A 6118-nucleotide genomic window follows, 5' to 3' on the forward strand; every position below is an offset into this window, starting at 1 on the left:
GCCACCAGGACCAAGTCCCAGAATACAGAGCTGGAAGCAACTTCTTTGGCTTGGTTTTGTTTTATCATGAGGGGAGTTTTAGTCTTTGGTGTATGATATTCTGAAGAGATGGGTTACTCTGTCCTCAAAAAAAGAGTGCAGGGCTGGAGCGATAGCATAGCGGGTAGGGCATTTGCCTTGCATGCGGCCGACCCAGGTTCAATCCCCAGCATCCCATACGGTCCCCCAGAACCACCAGGAGTAATTCCTGAGTGAAGAGCCAGGAGTAATCCCTGAGCATCGCTGGGTGAGACCCAAAAAGAAAAAAAAAAAAGTGCAGATGTTGGACTCCTCGTCAGTGCCCAGGTTGGGGCTCCCTGCTGGTCAGGAAGAGGCATGGGTCAGCACAAGTGGACAATAGCCTCACCCTCAGCATAAAGGGGAGAAAACAAAGTAGCTACAAGATCCACCCCGCCCCCTTTTATTTTGTTTTGGGGTTATATCGGGCAGTTCTCAGATCTTACTCTTTGCTCTGTGTTCAGGGATCCCTCAGTCTGGCAGTGCTCAAGCTCTGTATGGGTGCTGGGAATCAAACCTGGGTTGGTCCCATGTAAGGCAGGCACCCTACCCACTATCCTATATTGTTCTGACCCCACTGTGTGTGTGTGTGTGTGTGTGTGTGTGTGTTGGGCTTATTGGTTCTGTGCTCAGGGGAATCTATGTGGTGCTGAAATCAAACCAGAGTCAGTTGTGTGCAAAGCAAGTGCTCTAACTCCTGAATTGCCTTAACTCCTGAATTATCTCTTCGGACCATGATCCTTTAACAGTACTAGATCTAGATACTCATACTTAGGAACTAGAGTTCTTGCTGGTATATGTTTAAAACATCAACAAGTTCACTGAACTGTAACATGACCCAGGGACAAAAACATGAGGCGGGAAACCCAAACAATTTTCGTAAATTGTGGACTGAATTTTCAGCTTGCAGTTGGAATCAGTATGTGGAAGGGCTTTTGCTATATTTCATTTCCTAAAAAAAAAAAAATGATTAGGGGATAATTTTTTTGGTGGAGGAAAGAGGCAGCTTTTGGGCTACACAAGGCAATGTTCAGGGGTTCTTCCTGGCTCTGCACACAGGAATTACTCCTGGTAGTGCTTGGGGGACCATATGGGATGCTGGGAATCGAGCCCGGGTTGGCCACATGCAAGTCAAGTGCCCTACCCTCTGTACTATCACTCTAGCCTTGATTAGGGAACATTTTGATGGAAGGAAACCAAAGCTCCAGGCATCTGAGAGCACTCCCAGGTGTGGCCCAAATGCACCCCTGCCTGTAGATGAGGATGTTATCTCATTCGGTCATCAAGGTTAGAGCCACCAAATCACTGGTTACTATCAGCAAGATTTGAATTTATACCCTTTTGACTTCCCAGCCTGCTACTGGGTCCCCAGAGTCATCCTCCATACAACTGTGGGGTCTTTACCACATCCCTCTGGCCTCGATTCCAAATTCTTATTTCTAGGGTTCCTATAAATTCAGGCAGGAGCGGGAGAAAGAGCACCGGGGTGAAGGTGCTTGCCTTGTGCACAGTCGACCTTGGTTCATTTTCCAGCATCGTGTACAGTCCCCCAAGCACTGCTGGATGTGGCCTCATCCCTGCCCACCCTTCCAATAAAACTCAAGCCAATGCTCCTGGGCTTGGGGAGGTGGCCCCGTTGTTGAGTGCTTGAGGACCAGAGTTCCCTATTCAGCAGGAAAAACAAAATATTCAGGTCAATAATCCCACGTGTGAAGAGCTCTCCTTCACGTTTGGGTCCTCAGGAAAACATCACAATTCTGTGCTTCTGGGATGCTCTCTTTCAGGTCCCACATCTTCCCCATTCCTGGGAGACTCACTAGCTTTTCCTGGAGCCCCTGGTGCCCATCCCTGCTCAGACTCGTGTCCGTTCCTATTCTCTCAAGTGCCAGCGTTTCACAGGCACTGAGTCTGTTTCCCTAAGCCGGATTTCAGCAGGCTCATTACTTTTTAGGTTCACAGGCTGTGAGCTGAGTTAGCCTGGGGCCAGACTCGGCCGTCCCCTGAGGCTCCTGCTGGCCGGCAGTTGCCTAGGCTGGTGAAACCTTCCAAAGACTTCCATCCTCCGAGTCTCCTCCCTCTGCATCTCCTCTTTCCCAAGGCTAGAACTCAGGCTACAGACTGATTAAAAAAAAAATTCCATGTTAGGGACCAGAGCGATAATATAGTGGGTAAGACACTTGCTTTGCAAATGGCCCACCCAGGTTCAATTGACCAGAGTTCAATCTCGGGCATCTCACGTAGTCCCCTGTGCACTGCCAGGAGTGATTCCTGAGTGCAGAATCAGGAGAGTGAGCCCTGAGCATCATCGGGTGTGGCTGCAAAATAAAACAAACAAAAGGAAAACTCCGTTTCACTTCCCATCACTTCCTCCCGGTTTACTCTGCTCCACAGGGGAGGATCTGATGGATTCAGTCCTAATGATGGATCGAGTTACTGTCCATCAGACACTGTACCTTCTGAGGCCCCTCTGCGGGGACCAGAGTGGTTAACAATGGGCAGGAGCGACAGTTCAATGGGAAGGTTCCTGCCTTGCACACAGTTGACCTGGGTTTGGTCCCTGGCACCCTATCTATCCCCTGAGTACTGCCAGTAATGATTTCTGAGTGCAGAGCCAGGAGTAAACACTGAGTACCACTGGTGTGGCTCAGTTCCCTCTCTCTACTCCTTCAAATAAAAGAACATAATGGCTAACAAGGCCCTGAGAATGGTCAACCAGGGCCCGAGGGTGATGAAATCTTCACTACTGTGCCTCTTGGTGGCGAAAAAAGTAGGGAACCATGTACACTGGGAAAGGGAAGATTCTGGGGTCTGGGACACTCAGTGGCAGAACGTGCCTAGGAAGCCCAATGGCTTTTGCAACCAGCGATGCTCAGGGGTTAGTCCTGGCTCTGCACTTAGCAATTACTCCTGGTAGTGCTCAGGGGACCACACAAGACTGCTAGAACTTCGGTCAGCTGCGTGCAGGACAATCGACCTACCCACTGTCTTATCGCTACGGCTCCTGACTTCCATGTCTGGAATGGCTCGAGATGCCAGTATGTCATCCCCGCCACTGGGGATCCTGGCTGTTACAGGCCCTGGTGCTACCACGCGGTGTGTTCTCGAGTGCACTGCAAACCAAATACGTGTGAGCCCTCCAATTCTCACCACCTCAACCACAAAAGGGAGGGGAAATGAGGCCCATAGAAACAAAAGAAAAGGAACAAGGAAAGTTCAGGTTCTCTTGACACCTGTCACCAAGAATGCAATCCAGGAACACCGACCTGGAGACAATATCCCTCCAGCTGCTGGCCCCAAATCCAGAAAGATCTGGTCAGAGTCTGTCCCAAAGGGCTTTCTCTTACGCAACTGGCCACCCAGCCAGCAACTCAGCAAAAAAGAAAGAACGAAAAACCTCAAAGCGCTGAGTAGGCTGAGCAGGAAGCACAGCCTTGAGGCAGAGCTGGGGAGGAAGCCCCCAGCGGGTCAGCGCTGCAGAAGGGTGGGAAGGGCGCTAGGCAGAGGGGAGCTGTGCTGCCCGCCCCCCACCTCCCCGCCCCCGGGGCACACCTCGCGGCCTCCTTTCTCTCCTCTCCGCCGCTGTTTCTCAGTTCCGATCGCCCCAGCTTACCTGCTTCTTTCCACCTGGCGGGCTACAGTGTGTATGTGGTGGGGTCTCTCCTTGCTGTTGCTTCTCCCCAAAGATCTGGGATGATTGGAAGTCCCTCACTCCCTTCGCTGGCCACAGCGTCCGCTTTTTCTCAAGGCTGTACCAAAGCTGCGGGCAGCCGAGAAGAAGAGTTTGGTCAGGAGGCGACCCGCGCCGGGAAAGTGAGCGGCGCCGATGGAACCCACGGACTGGAGCACCGGCCTGGCAAGCGGGGCCCCGGAGGGAGAAGGACCAGGCTCCGGTCACAGTGGGGCGGTGGCAAAGGCAGAACCGGAGCCCGACGCCCCCACGCACAGGCCAGGGCTGTCGCCACCCTCAGCCCCCCTCCCACCCTCTCCCCAACTGGAGCGAGTCTCCAAATACAACAGCAGGGGTTGAATCGCAGAAACAAAGCACGCGAAATAAAGACGGGCCGGTTGCACTGGGCTCCGGGGGCGTAAGGGTCGATCCCCAGGCCTCAAGAGCGCCGGCTGTGGGGTCTCGGGGTTCGAGCGGGGTCCGGGATCGGGGGCGGGGGCTGGGGGGTGGAGGGTGAACAGGCCGGGCTAAGGTGCTGCAGGGCCGGCTCCACTGAAGGGGGTCCGGTGGAACCCCGGGAATCGGGCGGGGAACGGATCGGGCTCTGCAGCCGCAGAGGCTCGGGGGAGTCGGCGATCGGACGCCCCCAACCCTCTGCCTTTCCGCCACTTACCTACGATGATTTCATTAAGAAGCCGGCGGCGGGGGACACGTGAGTCGAGATCACGTGACACCTGGGTCGGGCGCGAGGATTCTGGGAGTTGTAGTTTTCAGCAGGAGTCACGCTCTGCCAGCGCCCGCTCCCCGGAATCTGGGTTCTGCCGGATCAGGCTGGCGCCTAGCCCGCTCCAGTGGTGCTCTTGTTGCTTTTAGTCTTGGCATGTTGGCCAAGCCAAGCGCCGCTTCTGCTCCCGAGCCCGAGGAGGTGGGGCACGCTGCCAGCCCCGCCGCACGGAGTTACTGGGCTCCTTCTCCTTCCCCGGGTCCATCCTCGCCTTCGCGCCGCATGCTGCAGTTTGCTTGGTCCTGGAGATCCCAGAGACCATTATGACCATCCTCCCGGAGAGAGAGGGCCGCTCCGAATACTGTCTCTAACCCCAGATTCTAGATTCTGGAACAGTTTCTGAGATCTTAGAGTCACTCCCATAAATTAAACAGAGCGTGACTGGCTGAATGAAGGAATGAGGTTCCAGAACCTTGGTTTCTGCTGAGTGGCACTTTTAAGGTATCTTGGGGAGGAGGGGTCTTGCTACCCGCGATGCTCAGGGCTTACTCGTGGCTCTGCACACAGGAATCACTATTGGCCATGCTGGGGGACCGTATGGGACTCTGAGGATCGAACCTCAAGTAGACAGCGTGCAATGCAAGCACCTTACCCGCGGTACTCTCTCTGGCTCTGTCAACGATTTTTTTGTTTTGTTTTGTTTGGGGGTCACACCTGGACGACTTATGGATCTGAGCTCAGGAATCACTCCTGGAGATTGAGGGATCATGTGTGGTGCCATCATATATGATGCAACGGATATCAGCCACATCCAAGGCAAATGCCCTGCCCCCTGTACACTATTGCCCTTCTGCTTATTTAGCCCTTTAAGGAACTGCAAGGCTCTTTTCCAGTGCAGCTGCACCATTTTACATTCCTTCAGTGTATGAGGGCTCGGGTTTCTTCACATAATTTCTTCTAATAATTCCTGATTATTAGCCTAATGGATGTGAGGCAATTCTCAGTGTGACTTTGTATCTTCCTGATGACTAGTGATGTTTTCATTTTTTTTTTTTTTTTGCTTTTTGGGTCACACCTGGCGATGCACAGGGGTTACTCCTAGCTCTGGCGGTGCTCAGGGGACCATGTGGGATACGGGAATTGAACCCGGGCCAGCCGCATGCAAGGCAAACACCCTACCTGTTATGCTATCTCTCCAGCCCGTTTTCATCTTTAATGTGCTTATTGACCATCCATATGCCTTCTCTGTAAATATACTCATACTTTTCTCAATTATTCTTCTTAGTTTTGGATACCAGAGATCAAGCCTATGGCATGCTAGGCAAGAGTTCTACCCCTGGGTTACATCCCCAGCTTGGGTTTTGTGGGCCACACTGGCTGTGCTCAGGGCTTACTTCTGGCTCTGTGTGCAGGAGTCACTCCAGGTGGTGCTCGGGGACATATGTGGTGTGGAGATTAGGATGGAAGTTGGTCATGTGTGAGGTAAGCATCTTAACCCTTTGTACTCTGAGCCCAATTTTCCCTTTCATGGTGGTCTTTTCTTCAAGTCATCAAGTGAAACAGTCCTTTCCTTTTCCTTTTCCTTCCCTGTCTTAGGATATCCATTAGCGATGTAGAGAAGAGACCCTGCTGTGCACTCACCCGAGTGAGCAGCTGGTCGAGGAACAAGC

This window comes from Sorex fumeus, unplaced genomic scaffold, assembly GCF_029834395.1.
Source record: "Sorex fumeus unplaced genomic scaffold, SorFum_2.1 ptg000122l, whole genome shotgun sequence".
In the NCBI taxonomy this organism is placed as follows: Eukaryota; Metazoa; Chordata; class Mammalia; order Eulipotyphla; family Soricidae; genus Sorex; species Sorex fumeus.